The sequence below is a fragment of the Pseudophryne corroboree genome, chromosome 6 (assembly GCF_028390025.1).
Source record: "Pseudophryne corroboree isolate aPseCor3 chromosome 6, aPseCor3.hap2, whole genome shotgun sequence".
NCBI lineage: Eukaryota > Metazoa > Chordata > Amphibia > Anura > Myobatrachidae > Pseudophryne > Pseudophryne corroboree.
In genome coordinates this window covers 39,290,728-39,309,489 of record NC_086449.1, presented here as the reverse complement: position 1 = coordinate 39,309,489, position 18,762 = coordinate 39,290,728, and the positions used below count along the sequence as shown (strand labels likewise).

At 32.9% G+C, this 18,762-nt stretch overlaps 14 non-coding genes across 14 annotated transcripts; all 14 read right to left on the bottom strand.

Annotated features, from left to right (window-relative positions):
• Nucleotides 1–1,283: 1,283 nt before the first annotated feature.
• On the bottom strand, nt 1,284–1,355 carry TRNAG-CCC (transfer RNA glycine (anticodon CCC)). The gene has a single exon. It is a non-coding gene; the product is annotated as a tRNA-Gly (tRNA).
• Nucleotides 1,356–2,577: 1,222 nt separating this feature from the next.
• TRNAW-CCA (transfer RNA tryptophan (anticodon CCA)) lies at nt 2,578–2,649 on the bottom strand. Its single transcript has one exon. It is a non-coding gene; the product is annotated as a tRNA-Trp (tRNA).
• A 576-nt stretch (nt 2,650–3,225) lies between these two features.
• Nucleotides 3,226–3,297, bottom strand: TRNAW-CCA (transfer RNA tryptophan (anticodon CCA)). Its single transcript has one exon. It is a non-coding gene; the product is annotated as a tRNA-Trp (tRNA).
• A 1,975-nt stretch (nt 3,298–5,272) lies between these two features.
• Nucleotides 5,273–5,344, bottom strand: TRNAG-CCC (transfer RNA glycine (anticodon CCC)). Its single transcript has one exon. It is a non-coding gene; the product is annotated as a tRNA-Gly (tRNA).
• Nucleotides 5,345–6,577: 1,233 nt separating this feature from the next.
• Nucleotides 6,578–6,649, bottom strand: TRNAW-CCA (transfer RNA tryptophan (anticodon CCA)). The gene has a single exon. It is a non-coding gene; the product is annotated as a tRNA-Trp (tRNA).
• Nucleotides 6,650–7,225: 576 nt separating this feature from the next.
• Nucleotides 7,226–7,297, bottom strand: TRNAW-CCA (transfer RNA tryptophan (anticodon CCA)). The gene has a single exon. It is a non-coding gene; the product is annotated as a tRNA-Trp (tRNA).
• Nucleotides 7,298–9,272: 1,975 nt separating this feature from the next.
• On the bottom strand, nt 9,273–9,344 carry TRNAG-CCC (transfer RNA glycine (anticodon CCC)). Its single transcript has one exon. It is a non-coding gene; the product is annotated as a tRNA-Gly (tRNA).
• Nucleotides 9,345–10,577: 1,233 nt separating this feature from the next.
• Nucleotides 10,578–10,649, bottom strand: TRNAW-CCA (transfer RNA tryptophan (anticodon CCA)). The gene has a single exon. It is a non-coding gene; the product is annotated as a tRNA-Trp (tRNA).
• Nucleotides 10,650–11,225: 576 nt separating this feature from the next.
• Nucleotides 11,226–11,297, bottom strand: TRNAW-CCA (transfer RNA tryptophan (anticodon CCA)). Its single transcript has one exon. It is a non-coding gene; the product is annotated as a tRNA-Trp (tRNA).
• A 3,280-nt stretch (nt 11,298–14,577) lies between these two features.
• On the bottom strand, nt 14,578–14,649 carry TRNAW-CCA (transfer RNA tryptophan (anticodon CCA)). The gene has a single exon. It is a non-coding gene; the product is annotated as a tRNA-Trp (tRNA).
• A 1,870-nt stretch (nt 14,650–16,519) lies between these two features.
• TRNAR-UCU (transfer RNA arginine (anticodon UCU)) lies at nt 16,520–16,591 on the bottom strand. The gene has a single exon. It is a non-coding gene; the product is annotated as a tRNA-Arg (tRNA).
• A 576-nt stretch (nt 16,592–17,167) lies between these two features.
• On the bottom strand, nt 17,168–17,239 carry TRNAW-CCA (transfer RNA tryptophan (anticodon CCA)). Its single transcript has one exon. It is a non-coding gene; the product is annotated as a tRNA-Trp (tRNA).
• Nucleotides 17,240–17,813: 574 nt separating this feature from the next.
• TRNAG-CCC (transfer RNA glycine (anticodon CCC)) lies at nt 17,814–17,885 on the bottom strand. Its single transcript has one exon. It is a non-coding gene; the product is annotated as a tRNA-Gly (tRNA).
• Nucleotides 17,886–18,459: 574 nt separating this feature from the next.
• TRNAW-CCA (transfer RNA tryptophan (anticodon CCA)) lies at nt 18,460–18,531 on the bottom strand. The gene has a single exon. It is a non-coding gene; the product is annotated as a tRNA-Trp (tRNA).
• Nucleotides 18,532–18,762: the final 231 nt, after the last annotated feature.

Genomic DNA, 18,762 nt, shown 5'->3' with positions numbered 1-18,762 from the left:
ATCAATATACTTTCTGTAAATACTAAATCAAGAATTTGGTTATTGATAAGCAAACAAGCCCACATCCTTGCTTCCATAACCAAAGAATATGACTGTCTCAACCTTCACTGCAAAGTCATTATTCTTAACAAAATAGGTAAGCTGAAAGGAAAAATTGATCAAAAAAGTCAAATTACTTGTAAAAGTCTTATAAAATAAAGTAATTGTTGGTGTTAGCACTTACGTAAAATTTTGAAGTTGTCTTTGACCGGAAATGAAACGATGCAATAGGAAACAAAACTTAATCATAAAGAAACCTAGAGTACAGAGTATGCTTCAATGTCAATATATGGTAATTTCCAATAAACTGGGTTATTTTTGCATAAGTATTATGAAATGAGAAATGAGCAGAATGGACATTTATAATGAAACTGTGCAGTTGATATAGTTATCCCTGTGAGCAAATATCACATTACAGAAGGTGGATGACAGACTTGGCAATTTGTTTCTTTTATGGTGTTTCATTTGGTAAATTTCATCTTCAAAATGGTAATTGACCCCGATGTGATTTGAACACGCAACCTTCTGATCTGGAGTCAGACGCTCTACCGTTGCGCCACAAGGTCATTTACGAGCAATGGTTTGTTTACTGATTGCGGTGCTTTAGACGATAAATATACTTTCTGTAAAAACTGAATCAAGAATTTGGTTATTGATAAGCAAACAAGCCCACATCTTTGCTTCCATAACCAAAGAATATGACTGTTTGTCTTTCCTTAAATGTAAAGTCATTATTCTGAATCAAGAATTTGATTATTGATAAACAAACAAGCCAACATCTTTGCTTCCATAACCAAAGAATATGACTGTTTGTCTTTCCTTAAATGTAAAGTCATTATTCTTAGCAAAATAAGTAAGCTGAAAGGAAAAATTGATCAAAAAAATCAAATCACTTCTATATGTCTTACAAAATAAAGTAATTGTTGGTGTTAGCATTTATATAAAATTTTGAAGTTGTCTGTGACCGGAATTGAATGATGCAATATGAAACAAAACTTAGTCATAAAGAAACCTAGAGTACAGAGTATGCTTCAATGTCAATATATGGTAATTTCCAATAAACTGGGTTATTTTTGCATAAGTATTATGAGAAATGAGCAGAATGGACATTTATTATGAAACTGTGCAGGTGATATTGTTATCCCTGTGAGCAAATATCACATTACAGAAGGTGGATGACAGACTTTGTAATTTGTTTCTTTTATGGTGTTTCATTTGGTAAATTTCATCTTCAAAATGTTAAATGACCCCGACGTGATTTGAACACGCAACCTTCTGATCGGGAGTCAGACGTGCTACCGTTGCGCCACGAGGTCACTTATAAGCAGTGGCTTGTTTACTGATTTTGGTGCTTTAGACAATCAATATACTTTCTGTAAAAACTGAATCAAGAATTTGGTTACTGATAAGCAAACAAGCCCACATCTTTGCTTCCATAACCAAAGAATATGACTGTTTGTCTTTCCTTAAATATAAAGTCATTATTCTTAGCAAAATAAGTAAGCTGAAAGGAAAAATTGTTAAAAAAAATCAAATTACTTCTAAATGTCTTACAAAATAAAGTAATTGTTGGTGTTAGCACTTATGTAAAATTTTGAAGTTGTCTGTGACCGGAATTGCAATGATGCAATATGAAACAAAACTTAGTCATAAAGAAACCAAGAGTACAGAGTATGCTTCAATATCAAGATATGGTAATTTCCAATAAACTGGGTTATTTTTGCATAAGTGTTATGAGAAATGAGCAGAATAGACATTTATTATGAAACTGTGAAGGTGATATAGTTATACCTGTGAGCAAATATCACATTACAGAAGGTGGATGACAGACTTGGTAATTTGTTTCTTTTATGGTGTTTTATTTGGTAAATTTCATGTTCAAAATGGTAACTGAACCCGACATGATTTGAACACGCAACCTTCTTTTCTGGAGTCAGACGCGCTACCGTTGCGCCACGAGGTCATTTATGAGCAATGGTTTGTTTACTGATTGCGGTGCTTTAGATGATAAATATACTTTCTGTAAAAACTGAATCAAGAATTTGGTTATTGATAAGCAAACAAGCCCACATCTTTGCTTCCATAACCAAAGAATATGACTGTTTGTCTTTCCTTAAATGTAAAGTCATTATTCTTAGCAAAATAAGTAAGCTGAAAGGAAAAATTGATCAAAAAAATCAAATTACTTCTAAATGTCTTACAAAATAAAGTAATTGTTGGTGTTAGCACTTATGTTAAATTTTGAAGTTGTCTGTGACCGGAATTGAAATGATGCAATATGAAACAAAACTTAGTCATAAAGAAACCTAGAGTACAGAGTATGCTTCAATGTCAATATATGGTAATTTCCAATAAACTGGGTTATTTTTGCATAAGTATTATGAGAAATGAGCAGAATGGACATTTATTTTGAAACTGTGCAGGTGATATGGTTATCCGTGTGAGCAAATATCACATTACAGAAGGTGGATGACAGACTTGGTAATTTGTTTCTTTTATGGTGTTTCATTTGGTAAATTTCATCTTCAAAATGGTAAATGACCCCGACGTGATTTGAACACGCAACCTTCTGATCTGGAGTTAGACGTGCTACCATTGCGCCACGAGGTCACTTATAAGCAGTGTCTTGTTTACTGATTTTGGTGCTTTAGACTATCAATATACTTTCTGTAAAAACTGAATCAAGAATTTGGTTATTGATAAGCAAACAAGCCCACATCTTTGCTTCCATAACCAAAGAATATGACTGTTTGTCTTTCCTTAAATATAAAGTCATTATTCTTAGCAAAATAAGTAAGCTGAAAGGAAAAATTAATAAAAAAAAATCAAATTACTTCTAAATGTCTTACAAAATAAAGTAATTGTTGGTGTTAGCACTTATGTAAAATTTTGAAGTTGTCTGTGACCGGAATTGAAATGATGCAATATGAAACAAAACTTAATCATAAAGAAACCAAGAGTACAGAGTATGCTTCAATGTCAATATATGGTAATTTCCAATAAACTGGGTTATTTTTGCATAAGTATTATGAGAAATGAGCAGAATGGACATTTATTATGAAACTGTGCAGGTGATATTGTTATCCCTGTGAGCAAATATCACATTACAGAAGGTGGTTGACAGACTTGGTAATTTGTTTCTTTTAGGGTGTTTCATTTGGTAAATTTCATCTTCAAAATGGTAACTGAACCCGACATGATTTGAACACGCAACCTTCTGATCTGGAGTCAGACGCGCTACCGTTGCGCCACAAGGTCATTAATGAGCAATGGTTTGTTTACTGATTGCGGTGCTTTAGACAATAAATATACTTTCTGTAAAAACTGAATCAAGAATTTGGTTATTGATAAGCAAACAAGCCCACATCTTTGCTTCCATAACCAAAGAATATGACTGTTTGTCTTTCCTTAAATGTAAAGTCATTATTCTTAGCAAAATAAGTAAGCTGAAAGGAAAAATTAATCAAAAAAAATCAAATTACTTCTAAATGTCTTACAAAATAAAGTAATTGTTGGTGTTAGCACTTATGTAAAATTTTGAAGTTGTCTGTGACCGGAATTGAGATGATGCAATATGAAACAAACTTAGTCATAAAGAAACCAAGAGTACAGAGTATGCTTCAATGTCAAGATATGATAATTTCCAATAAACTGGGTTATTTTTGCATAAGTATTATGAGAAATGAGCAGAATGGACATTTATTATGAAACTGTGCAGGTGATATAGTTATCCCTGTGAGCAATTATCACATTACAGAAGGTGGATGACAGACTTGGTAATTTGTTTCTTTTATGGTGTTTCATTTGGTAAATTTCATCTTCGATATGGTAATTGACCCCAACATGATTTGAACATGCAACCTTCTGATCTGAAGTCAGACGCGCTACCATTGCGCCACAAGGTCACCTGCGAGCAATGGCTTGTTTACTGATTGTGGAGCTTTAGACTATCAATATACTTTCTGTAAATACTAAGTCAAGAATTTGGTTATTGATAAGCTAACAAGCCCACATCCTTGCTTCCATAACCAAAGAATATGACTGTCTCAACCTTCACTGCAAAGTCATTATTCTTAACAAAATAGGTAAGCAGAAAGGAAAAATTGATCAAAAAAGTCAAATTACTTGTAAAAGTCTTATAAAATAAAGTAATTGTTGGTGTTAGCACTTACGTAAAATTTTGAAGTTGTCTTTGACCGGAAATGAAACGATGCAATAGGAAACAAAACTTAATCATAAAGAAACCTAGAGTACAGAGTATGCTTCAATGTCAATATATGGTAATTTCCAATAAACTGGGTTATTTTTGCATAAGTATTATGAAATGAGAAATGAGCAGAAAGGACATTTATTATGAAACTGTGCAGTTGATATAGTTATCCCTGTGAGCAAATATCACATTACAGAAGGTGGATGACAGACTTGGCAATTTGTTTCTTTTATGGTGTTTCATTTGGTAAATTTCATCTTCAAAATGGTAATTGACCCCGATGTGATTTGAACACGCAACCTTCTGATCTTGAGTCAGTCGCTCTACCGTTGCGCCACAAGGTCATTTACGAGCAATGGTTTGTTTACTGATTGCGGTGCTTTAGACGATAAATATACTTTCTGTAAAAACTGAATCAAGAATTTGGTTATTGATAAGCAAACAAGCCCACATCTTTGCTTCCATAACCAAAGAATATGACTGTTTGTCTTTCCTTAAATGTAAAGTCATTATTCTGAATCAAGAATTTGATTATTGATAAACAAACAAGCCAACATCTTTGCTTCCATAACCAAAGAATATGACTGTTTGTCTTTCCTTAAATGTAAAGTCATTATTCTTAGCAAAATAAGTAAGCTGAAAGGAAAAATTGATCAAAAAAATCAAATCACTTCTATATGTCTTACAAAATAAAGTAATTGTTGGTGTTAGCATTTATATAAAATTTTGAAGTTGTCTGTGACCGGAAATTGAATGATGCAATATGAAACAAAACTTAGTCATAAAGAAACCTATAGTACAGAGTATGCTTCAATGTCAATATATGGTAATTTCCAATAAACTGGGTTATTTTTGCATAAGTATTATGAGAAATGAGCAGAATGGACATTTATTATGAAACTGTGCAGGTGATATTGTTATCCCTGTGAGCAAATATCACATTACAGAAGGTGGATGACAGACTTTGTAATTTGTTTCTTTTATGGTGTTTCATTTGGTAAATTTCATCTTCAAAATGCTAAATGACCCCGACGTGATTTGAACACGCAACCTTCTGATCGGGAGTCAGACGTGCTACTGTTGCGCCACGAGGTCACTTATAAGCAGTGGCTTGTTTACTGATTTTGGTGCTTTAGACAATCAATATACTTTCTGTAAAAACTGAATCAAGAATTTGGTTATTGATAAGCAAACAAGCCCACATCTTTGCTTCCATAACCAAAGAATATGACTGTTTGTCTTTCCTTAAATATAAAGTCATTATTCTTAGCAAAATAAGTAAGCTGAAAGGAAAAATTGATCAAAAAAATCAAATTACTTCTAAATGTCTTACAAAATAAAGTAATTGTTGGTGTTAGCACTTATGTAAAATTTTGAAGTTGTCTGTGACCGGAATTGCAATGATGCAATATGAAACAAAACTTAGTCATAAAGAAACCAAGAGTACAGAGTATGCTTCAATATCAAGATATGGTAATTTCCAATAAACTTGGTTATTTTTGCATAAGTGTTATGAGAAATTAGCAGAATAGACATTTATTATGAAACTGTGAAGGTGATATAGTTATACCTGTGAGCAAATATCACATTACAGAAGGTGGATGACAGACTTGGTAATTTGTTTCTTTTATGGTGTTTCATTTGGTAAATTTCATGTTCAAAATGTTAATTGAACCCGACATGATTTGAACACGCAACCTTCTTTTCTGGAGTCAGACGCGCTACCGTTGCGCCACCGTTGCGCCACGAGGTCATTTATGAGCAATGGTTTGTTTACTGATTGCGGTGCTTTAGATGATAAATATACTTTCTGTAAAAACTGAATCAAGAATTTGGTTATTGATAAGCAAACAAGCCCACATCTTTGCTTCCATAACCAAAGAATATGACTGTTTGTCTTTCCTTAAATGTAAAGTCATTATTCTTAGCAAAATAAGTAAGCTGAAAGGAAAAATTGATCAAAAAAATCAAATTACTTCTAAATGTCTTACAAAATAAAGTAATTGTTGGTGTTAGCACTTATGTGAAATTTTGAAGTTGTCTGTGACCGGAATTGAAATGATGCAATATGAAACAAAACTTAGTCATAAAGAAACCTAGAGTACAGAGTATGCTTCAATGTCAATATATGGTAATTTCCAATAAACTGGGTTATTTTTGCATAAGTATTATGAGAAATGAGCAGAATGGACATTTATTTTGAAACTGTGCAGGTGATATGGTTATCCGTGTGTGCAAATATCACATTACAGAAGGTGGATGACAGACTTGGTAATTTGTTTCTTTTATGGTGTTTCATTTGGTAAATTTCATCTTCAAAATGGTAAATGACCCCGACGTGATTTGAACACGCAACCTTCTGATCTGGAGTTAGACGTGCTACCATTGCGCCACGAGGTCACTTATAAGCAGTGTCTTGTTTACTGATTTTGGTGCTTTAGACTATCAATATACTTTCTGTAAAAACTGAATCAAGAATTTGGTTATTGATAAGCAAACAAGCCCACATCTTTGCTTCCATAACCAAAGAATATGACTGTTTGTCTTTCCTTAAATATAAAGTCATTATTCTTAGCAAAATAAGTAAGCTGAAAGGAAAAATTAATAAAAAAAAATCAAATTACTTCTAAATGTCTTACAAAATAAAGTAATTGTTGGTGTTAGCACTTATGTAAAATTTTGAAGTTGTCTGTGACCGGAATTGAAATGATGCAATATGAAACAAAACTTAATCATAAAGAAACCAAGAGTACAGAGTATGCTTCAATGTCAATATATGGTAATTTCCAATAAACTGGGTTATTTTTGCATAAGTATTATGAGAAATGAGCAGAATGGACATTTATTATGAAACTGTGCAGGTGATATTGTTATCCCTGTGAGCAAATATCACATTACAGAAGGTGGTTGACAGACTTGGTAATTTGTTTCTTTTAGGGTGTTTCATTTGGTAAATTTCATCTTCAAAATGGTAACTGAACCCGACATGATTTGAACACGCAACCTTCTGATCTGGAGTCAGACGCGCTACCGTTGCGCCACAAGGTCATTAATGAGCAATGGTTTGTTTACTGATTGCGGTGCTTTAGACAATAAATATACTTTCTGTAAAAACTGAATCAAGAATTTGGTTATTGATAAGCAAACAAGCCCACATCTTTGCTTCCATAACCAAAGAATATGACTGTTTGTCTTTCCTTAAATGTAAAGTCATTATTCTTAGCAAAATAAGTAAGCTGAAAGGAAAAATTAATCAAAAAAAATCAAATTACTTCTAAATGTCTTACAAAATAAAGTAATTGTTGGTGTTAGCACTTATGTAAAATTTTGAAGTTGTCTGTGACCGGAATTGAGATGATGCAATATGAAACAAACTTAGTCATAAAGAAACCAAGAGTACAGAGTATGCTTCAATGTCAAGATATGATAATTTCCAATAAACTGGGTTATTTTTGCATAAGTATTATGAGAAATGAGCAGAATGGACATTTATTATGAAACTGTGCAGGTGATATAGTTATCCCTGTGAGCAATTATCACATTACAGAAGGTGGATGACAGACTTGGTAATTTGTTTCTTTTATGGTGTTTCATTTGGTAAATTTCATCTTCGATATGGTAATTGACCCCAACATGATTTGAACATGCAACCTTCTGATCTGAAGTCAGACGCGCTACCATTGCGCCACAAGGTCACCTGCGAGCAATGGCTTGTTTACTGATTGTGGAGCTTTAGACTATCAATATACTTTCTGTAAATACTAAGTCAAGAATTTGGTTATTGATAAGCTAACAAGCCCACATCCTTGCTTCCATAACCAAAGAATATGACTGTCTCAACCTTCACTGCAAAGTCATTATTCTTAACAAAATAGGTAAGCAGAAAGGAAAAATTGATCAAAAAAGTCAAATTACTTGTAAAAGTCTTATAAAATAAAGTAATTGTTGGTGTTAGCACTTACGTAAAATTTTGAAGTTGTCTTTGACCGGAAATGAAACGATGCAATAGGAAACAAAACTTAATCATAAAGAAACCTAGAGTACAGAGTATGCTTCAATGTCAATATATGGTAATTTCCAATAAACTGGGTTATTTTTGCATAAGTATTATGAAATGAGAAATGAGCAGAAAGGACATTTATTATGAAACTGTGCAGTTGATATAGTTATCCCTGTGAGCAAATATCACATTACAGAAGGTGGATGACAGACTTGGCAATTTGTTTCTTTTATGGTGTTTCATTTGGTAAATTTCATCTTCAAAATGGTAATTGACCCCGATGTGATTTGAACACGCAACCTTCTGATCTTGAGTCAGTCGCTCTACCGTTGCGCCACAAGGTCATTTACGAGCAATGGTTTGTTTACTGATTGCGGTGCTTTAGACGATAAATATACTTTCTGTAAAAACTGAATCAAGAATTTGGTTATTGATAAGCAAACAAGCCCACATCTTTGCTTCCATAACCAAAGAATATGACTGTTTGTCTTTCCTTAAATGTAAAGTCATTATTCTGAATCAAGAATTTGATTATTGATAAACAAACAAGCCAACATCTTTGCTTCCATAACCAAAGAATATGACTGTTTGTCTTTCCTTAAATGTAAAGTCATTATTCTTAGCAAAATAAGTAAGCTGAAAGGAAAAATTGATCAAAAAAATCAAATCACTTCTATATGTCTTACAAAATAAAGTAATTGTTGGTGTTAGCATTTATATAAAATTTTGAAGTTGTCTGTGACCGGAAATTGAATGATGCAATATGAAACAAAACTTAGTCATAAAGAAACCTATAGTACAGAGTATGCTTCAATGTCAATATATGGTAATTTCCAATAAACTGGGTTATTTTTGCATAAGTATTATGAGAAATGAGCAGAATGGACATTTATTATGAAACTGTGCAGGTGATATTGTTATCCCTGTGAGCAAATATCACATTACAGAAGGTGGATGACAGACTTTGTAATTTGTTTCTTTTATGGTGTTTCATTTGGTAAATTTCATCTTCAAAATGCTAAATGACCCCGACGTGATTTGAACACGCAACCTTCTGATCGGGAGTCAGACGTGCTACTGTTGCGCCACGAGGTCACTTATAAGCAGTGGCTTGTTTACTGATTTTGGTGCTTTAGACAATCAATATACTTTCTGTAAAAACTGAATCAAGAATTTGGTTATTGATAAGCAAACAAGCCCACATCTTTGCTTCCATAACCAAAGAATATGACTGTTTGTCTTTCCTTAAATATAAAGTCATTATTCTTAGCAAAATAAGTAAGCTGAAAGGAAAAATTGATCAAAAAAATCAAATTACTTCTAAATGTCTTACAAAATAAAGTAATTGTTGGTGTTAGCACTTATGTAAAATTTTGAAGTTGTCTGTGACCGGAATTGCAATGATGCAATATGAAACAAAACTTAGTCATAAAGAAACCAAGAGTACAGAGTATGCTTCAATATCAAGATATGGTAATTTCCAATAAACTTGGTTATTTTTGCATAAGTGTTATGAGAAATTAGCAGAATAGACATTTATTATGAAACTGTGAAGGTGATATAGTTATACCTGTGAGCAAATATCACATTACAGAAGGTGGATGACAGACTTGGTAATTTGTTTCTTTTATGGTGTTTCATTTGGTAAATTTCATGTTCAAAATGTTAATTGAACCCGACATGATTTGAACACGCAACCTTCTTTTCTGGAGTCAGACGCGCTACCGTTGCGCCACCGTTGCGCCACGAGGTCATTTATGAGCAATGGTTTGTTTACTGATTGCGGTGCTTTAGATGATAAATATACTTTCTGTAAAAACTGAATCAAGAATTTGGTTATTGATAAGCAAACAAGCCCACATCTTTGCTTCCATAACCAAAGAATATGACTGTTTGTCTTTCCTTAAATGTAAAGTCATTATTCTTAGCAAAATAAGTAAGCTGAAAGGAAAAATTGATCAAAAAAATCAAATTACTTCTAAATGTCTTACAAAATAAAGTAATTGTTGGTGTTAGCACTTATGTGAAATTTTGAAGTTGTCTGTGACCGGAATTGAAATGATGCAATATGAAACAAAACTTAGTCATAAAGAAACCTAGAGTACAGAGTATGCTTCAATGTCAATATATGGTAATTTCCAATAAACTGGGTTATTTTTGCATAAGTATTATGAGAAATGAGCAGAATGGACATTTATTTTGAAACTGTGCAGGTGATATGGTTATCCGTGTGAGCAAATATCACATTACAGAAGGTGGATGACAGACTTGGTAATTTGTTTCTTTTATGGTGTTTCATTTGGTAAATTTCATCTTCAAAATGGTAAATGACCCCGACGTGATTTGAACACGCAACCTTCTGATCTGGAGTTAGACGTGCTACCATTGCGCCACGAGGTCACTTATAAGCAGTGTCTTGTTTACTGATTTTGGTGCTTTAGACTATCAATATACTTTCTGTAAAAACTGAATCAAGAATTTGGTTATTGATAAGCAAACAAGCCCACATCTTTGCTTCCATAACCAAAGAATATGACTGTTTGTCTTTCCTTAAATATAAAGTCATTATTCTTAGCAAAATAAGTAAGCTGAAAGGAAAAATTAATAAAAAAAAATCAAATTACTTCTAAATGTCTTACAAAATAAAGTAATTGTTGGTGTTAGCACTTATGTAAAATTTTGAAGTTGTCTGTGACCGGAATTGAAATGATGCAATATGAAACAAAACTTAATCATAAAGAAACCAAGAGTACAGAGTATGCTTCAATGTCAATATATGGTAATTTCCAATAAACTGGGTTATTTTTGCATAAGTATTATGAGAAATGAGCAGAATGGACATTTATTATGAAACTGTGCAGGTGATATTGTTATCCCTGTGAGCAAATATCACATTACAGAAGGTGGTTGACAGACTTGGTAATTTGTTTCTTTTATGGTGTTTCATTTGGTAAATTTCATCTTCAAAATGGTAACTGAACCCGACATGATTTGAACACGCAACCTTCTGATCTGGAGTCAGACGCGCTACCGTTGCGCCACAAGGTCATTAATGAGCAATGGTTTGTTTACTGATTGCGGTGCTTTAGACAATAAATATACTTTCTGTAAAAACTGAATCAAGAATTTGGTTATTGATAAGCAAACAAGCCCACATCTTTGCTTCCATAACCAAAGAATATGACTGTTTGTCTTTCCTTAAATGTAAAGTCATTATTCTTAGCAAAATAAGTAAGCTGAAAGGAAAAATTAATCAAAAAAAATCAAATTACTTCTAAATGTCTTACAAAATAAAGTAATTGTTGGTGTTAGCACTTATGTAAAATTTTGAAGTTGTCTGTGACCGGAATTGAGATGATGCAATATGAAACAAACTTAGTCATAAAGAAACCAAGAGTACAGAGTATGCTTCAATGTCAAGATATGATAATTTCCAATAAACTGGGTTATTTTTGCATAAGTATTATGAGAAATGAGCAGAATAGACATTTATTATGAAACTGTGCAGGTGATATAGTTATCCCTGAGAGCAATTATCACATTATAGAAGGTGGATGACAGACTTGGCAATTTGTTTCTTTTATGGTGTTTCATTTGGTAAATTTCATCTTCGATATGGTAATTGACCCCAACATGATTTGAACATGCAACCTTCTGATCTGAAGTCAGACGCGCTACCATTGCGCCACAAGGTCACCTACGAGCAATGGCTTGTTTACTGATTGTGGTGCTTTAGACTATCAATATACTTTCTGTAAATACTAAATCAAGAATTTGGTTATTGATAAGCAAACAAGCCCACATCCTTGCTTCCATAACCAAAGAATATGACTGTCTCAACCTTCACTGCAAAGTCATTATTCTTAACAAAATAGGTAAGCTGAAAGGAAAAATTGATCAAAAAAGTCAAATTACTTGTAAAAGTCTTATAAAATAAAGTAATTGTTGGTGTTAGCACTTACGTAAAATTTTGAAGTTGTCTTTGACCGGAAATGAAACGATGCAATAGGAAACAAAACTTAATCATAAAGAAACCTAGAGTACAGAGTATGCTTCAATGTCAATATATGGTAATTTCCAATAAACTGGGTTATTTTTGCATAAGTATTATGAAATGAGAAATGAGCAGAATGGACATTTATTATGAAACTGTGCAGTTGATATAGTTATCCCTGTGAGCAAATATCACATTACAGAAGGTGGATGACAGACTTGGCAATTTGTTTCTTTTATGGTGTTTCATTTGGTAAATTTCATCTTCAAAATGGTAATTGACCCCGATGTGATTTGAACACGCAACCTTCTGATCTAGAGTCAGACGCTCTACCGTTGCGCCACAAGGTCATTTACGAGCAATGGTTTGTTTACTGATTGCGGTGCTTTAGACGATAAATATACTTTCTGTAAAAACTGAATCAAGAATTTGGTTATTGATAAGCAAACAAGCCCACATCTTTGCTTCCATAACCAAAGAATATGACTGTTTGTCTTTCCTTAAATGTAAAGTCATTATTCTGAATCAAGAATTTGATTATTGATAAACAAACAAGCCAACATCTTTGCTTCCATAACCAAAGAATATGACTGTTTGTCTTTCCTTAAATGTAAAGTCATTATTCTTAGCAAAATAAGTAAGCTGAAAGGAAAAATTGATCAAAAAAATCAAATCACTTCTATATGTCTTACAAAATAAAGTAATTGTTGGTGTTAGCATTTATATAAAATTTTGAAGTTGTCTGTGACCGGAATTGAATGATGCAATATGAAACAAAACTTAGTCATAAAGAAACCTAGAGTACAGAGTATGCTTCAATGTCAAGATATGATAATTTCCAATAAACTGGGTTATTTTTGCATAAGTATTATGAGAAATGAGCAGAATGGACATTTATTATGAAACTGTGCAGGTGATATTGTTATCCCTGTGAGCAAATATCACATTACAGAAGGTGGATGACAGACTTTGTAATTTGTTTCTTTTATGGTGTTTCATTTGGTAAATTTCATCTTCAAAATGCTAAATGACACCGACGTGATTTGAACACGCAACCTTCTGATCGTGAGTCAGACGTGCTACTGTTGCGCCACGCGGTCACTTATAAGCAGTGGCTTGTTTACTGATTTTGGTGCTTTAGACAATCAATATACTTTCTGTAAAAACTGAATCAAGAATTTGGTTATTGATAAGCAAACAAGCCCACATCTTTGCTTCCATAACCAAAGAATATGACTGTTTGTCTTTCCTTAAATATAAAGTCATTATTCTTAGCAAAATAAGTAAGCTGAAAGGAAAAATTGTTAAAAAAAATCAAATTACTTCTAAATGTCTTACAAAATAAAGTAATTGTTGGTGTTAGCACTTATGTAAAATTTTGAAGTTGTCTGTGACCGGAATTGCAATGATGCAATATGAAACAAAACTTAGTCATAAAGAAACCAAGAGTACAGAGTATGCTTCAATATCAAGATATGGTAATTTCCAATAAACTGGGTTATTTTTGCATAAGTGTTATGAGAAATGAGCAGAATAGACATTTATTATGAAACTGTGAAGGTGATATAGTTATACCTGTGAGCAAATATCACATTACAGAAGGTGGATGACAGACTTGGTAATTTGTTTCTTTTATGGTGTTTCATTTGGTAAATTTCATGTTCAAAATGGTAACTGAACCCGACATGATTTGAACACGCAACCTTCTTTTCTGGAGTCAGACGCGCTACCGTTGCGCCACGAGGTCATTTATGAGCAATGGTTTGTTTACTGATTGCGGTGCTTTAGATGATAAATATACTTTCTGTAAAAACTGAATCAAGAATTTGGTTATTGATAAGCAAACAAGCCCACATCTTTGCTTCCATAACCAAAGAATATGACTGTTTGTCTTTCCTTAAATGTAAAGTCATTATTCTTAGCAAAATAAGTAAGCTGAAAGGAAAAATTGATCAAAAAAGTAAAATTACTTCTAAATGTCTTATAAAATAAAGTAATTGTTGGTGTTAGCACTTATGTAAAATTTTGAAGTTGTCTTTGACCGGAAATGAAACGATGCAATATGAAACAAAACTTAATCATAAAGAAACCAAGAGTACAGAAACCAAGAGTACAGAGTACTCAATGTCAAGATATGGTAATTTCCAATAAACTGGGTTATTTTTGCATAAGTATTTTGAGAAATGAGCAGAATGGACATTTATTATGAAACTGTGCAGGTGATATAGTTATCCGTGTGAGCAAATATCACATTACAGACGGTGGATGACAGACTTGGTAATTTGTTTCTATTATGGTGTTTCATTTGGTAAATTTCATCTTCAAAATGGTAAATGACCCTGACGTGATTTGAACACGCAACCTTCTGATCTGGAGTCAGACGCGCTACCATTGCGCCACGAGGTCACTTATGAGCAGTGGCTTGTTTTCTGATTGTGGTGCTTTAGACTATTAATATACTTTCTGTAAAAACTGAATCAAGAATTTGGTTATTGATAAGCAAACAAGCCCACATCTTTGCTTCCATAACCAAAGAATATGACTGTTTGTCTTTCCTTAAATATAAAGTCATTATTCTTAGCAAAATAAGAAAGTTGAAAGGAAAAATTGATCAAAAAAATCAAATTACTTCTAAATGTCTTACAAAATAAAGTAATTGTTGGTGATAGCACTTATGTAAAATTTTGAAGTTGTAAGTGACCGGAATTGAAATGATGCAATATGAAACAAAATTTAATCATAAAGAAATCAAGAGTACAGAGTATGCTTCAATGTCAAGATATGGTGATGTCCAATTAACTGGGTATTTTTTGTATAAGTATTATGAGAAATGAGCAGAATGGGCATTTATTATGAAACTGTGCAGGTGATATAGTTATACCTGTGAGCAAATATCACATTACAGAAGGTGGATGACAGACTTGGCAATTTGTTTCTTTTATGGTGTTTCATTTGGTAAATTTCATCTTCAAAATGGTAATTGACCCCGACGTGATTTGAACACGCAACCTTCTGATCTAGAGTCAGACGCGCTACTGTTGCGCCACGAAGTCATTTATGAGCAACAGTTTGTTTACTGATTGCGGTGCCTTAGACGATAAATATACGTTCTGTAAAAACTGAATCGAGAATTTGGTTATTGATAAGCAAACAAGCCCACATCTTTGCTTCCATAACCAAAGAATATGACTGTTTGTCTTTCCTTAAATGTAAAGTCATTATTCTTAGCAAAATAAGTAAGCTGAAAGGAAAAATTGATCAAAAAAATCAAATCACTTCTAAATGTCTTACAAAATAAAGTAATTGTTGGTGTTAGCACATATGTAAAATTTTGAAGTTGTCTGTGACCGGAATTGAAATGATGCAATATGAAACAAAACTTAGTCATAAAGAAACCTAGAGTACAGAGTATGCTTCTATGTCAATATATGGTAATTTCCAATAAACTGGGATATTTTTGCATAAGTATTATGAGAAATGAGCAGAATGGATATTTATTATGGAACTGTGCAGGTGATATAGTTATCCCTGTGAGCAAATATCACATTACAGAAGGTGGATGACAGACTTGGTAATTTGTTTCTTTTATGGTGTTTCATTTGGTAAATTTCATCTTCAAAATGGTAATTGACCACAAAATGATTTGAACACACTACCTTCTGATCTGAAGTCAGACAAGCTACCATTGCGCCACGAGGTCACCTATGAGTAGCGGCTTGTTTACTGATTGTGGTGCTTTAGACTATCAATATACTTTCTGTAAATACTGAATCAAGAATTTGGTTATTGATAAGCAAACAAGGCCACATCCTTGCTTCCATAACCAAAGAATATGACAGTTTGTCTCCCCTTCAGTGCAAAGTCATTATTCTTAACAAAATAGGTAAGCTGAAAGGAAAAATTGATCACAAAAAGTCAAATTACTTCTAAATGTCTTATAAATTAAAGTAATTGTTGGTGTTAGCACTTATGTAAAACTTTGAAGTTGTCTTTGACTGGAAATGAAACGATGCAATATGAAACAAAACTTAATCATAAAGAAACCAAGAGTACAGAGTATGCTTCATTGTCAAGATATGGTAATTTCCAACTAACTGGGTATTTTTTGCATAAGTAATATGAGAAATGAGCAGAATGGATATTCATTATGAAACTGTGCAGGTGATATAGTTATACCTGTGAGCAAATATCACATTACAGAAGGTGGATGACAGACTTGGTAATTTGTTTCTTTTATGGTGTTTCATTTGGTAAATTTCATCTTCAAAATGGTAATTGACCCCAAAATGATTTGAACACCCAACCTTCTGATCAGAAGTCAGACGCGCTACCATTGCGCTACGAGGTCACCTATGAGCAGCAGCTTGTTTACTGATTGTGGTGCTTTAGACTTTCAATATACTTTCTGTAAAAACGGAATTTAAGAATTTGGATATTGATAAGCAAACAAGCCCACATCCTTGCTTCCATAACCAAAGAATAAGACAGTTTGTCTCCCCTTCAGTGCAAAGTCATTATTCTTAACAAAATAGGTAAGCTGAAAGGAAAAATTGATCAAAAAAGTCAAATTACTTCTAAATGTCTTATAAAATAAAGTAATTGTTGGTGTTAGCACTTATGTAAAATTTTGAAGTTGTCTTTGACCGGAAATGAAACGATGCAATATGAAACAAAACTTAATCATAAAGAAACCAAGAGTACAGAGTATGCTTCAATGTCAAGATATGGTAATTTCTAACTAACTGGGTATTTTTTACATAAGTAATATGAGAAATGAGCAGAATGGATATTTATTATGAAACTGTGCAGGTGATATAGTTATACCTGTGAGCAAATATCACATTACAGAAGGTGGATGACAGACTTGGCAATTTGTTTCTTTTATCGTGTTTCATTTGGTAAATTTCATCTTCGAAATGGTAATTGACCCCGACGTGATTTGAACACGCAACTTTCTGATCTGGAGTCAGACGCGCTACCGTTGCGCCACAAGGTCATTTATGAGCAATGGTTTGTTTACTGATTGCGGTGCTTTAGACGATAAATATACTTTCTGTAAAAACTGAATCAAGAATTTGGTTATTGATAAGCAAACAAGACCACATCTTTGTTTCCATAACCAAAGAATATGACTGTTTGTCTTTCCTTAAATGTAAAGTCATTATTCTTAGCAAAATAAGTAAGCTGAAAGGAAAAATTGATCAAAAAAATCAAATCACTTCTAAATGTCTTACAAAATAAAGTCATTGTTGGTGTTAGCACTTATGTAAAATTTTGAAGTTGTCTGTGACCGGAATTGAATGATGCAATATGAAACAAAACTTAGTCATAAAGAAACCTAGAGTACAGAGTATGCTTCAATGTCAAGATATGATAATTTCCAATAAACTGGGTTATTTTTGCATAAGTATTATGATAAATGAGCAGAATGGACATTTATTATGAAACTGCGCAGGTGATATAGTTATCCCTGTGAGCAAATATCACATTACAGAAGGTGGATGACAGACTTGGTAATTTGTTTCTTTTATGGTGTTTCATTTGGTAAATTTCATCTTCAAAATGGTAAATGACCCCGATGTGATTTGAACACGCAACCTTCTGATCGGGAGTCAGACGTGCTACCGTTGCGCCACGAGGTCACTTATAAGCAGTGGCTTGTTTACTGATTTTGGTGCTTTAGACAATCAATATACTTTCTGTAAAAACTGAATCAAGAATTTGGTTATTGATAAGCAAACAAGACCACATCTTTGCTTCCATAACCAAAGAATATGACTGTTTGTCTTTCCTTAAATATAAAGTCATTATTCTTAGCAAAAAAAGTAAGCTGAAAGGAAAAATTGATCAAAAAAATAAAATTACTTCTATATGTCTTACAAAATAAAGTAATTGTTGGTGTTAGCACTTATGTAAAATTTTGAAGTTGTCTGTGACCGGAATTGAATGATGCAATATGAAACAAAACTTAGTCATAAAGAAACCTAGAGTACAGAGTATGCTTCAATGTCAAGATATGGTAATCTCCAATTAACTGGGTATTTTTTGTATAAGTATTATGAGAAATGAGCAGAATGGGCAAATATTATGAAACTGTGCAGGTGATATAGTTATCCCTGTGAGCAAATATCACATTACAGAAGGTGGATGACAGACTTGGCAGTTTGTTTCTTTTATGGTGTTTCATTTGGTAAATTTCATCTTCAAAATGGTAAATGACCCTGACGTGATTTGAACACGCAATCTTCTGATCTGGAGTCAGACGCTCTACCGTTGTGCCACAAGGTCATTTATGAGCAATGGTTTGTTTACTGATTGCGGTGCTTTAGACGATAAATATACTTTCTGTAAAAATTGAATCAAGAATTTGGTTATTGATAAGCAAACAAGCCCACATCTTTGCTTCCATAACCAAAGAATATGACTGTTTGTCTTTCCTTAAATGTAAAGTCATTATTCTTAGCAAAATAAGTAAGCTGAAAGGAGAAATTGATCAAAAAAGTCAAATTACTTCTAAAT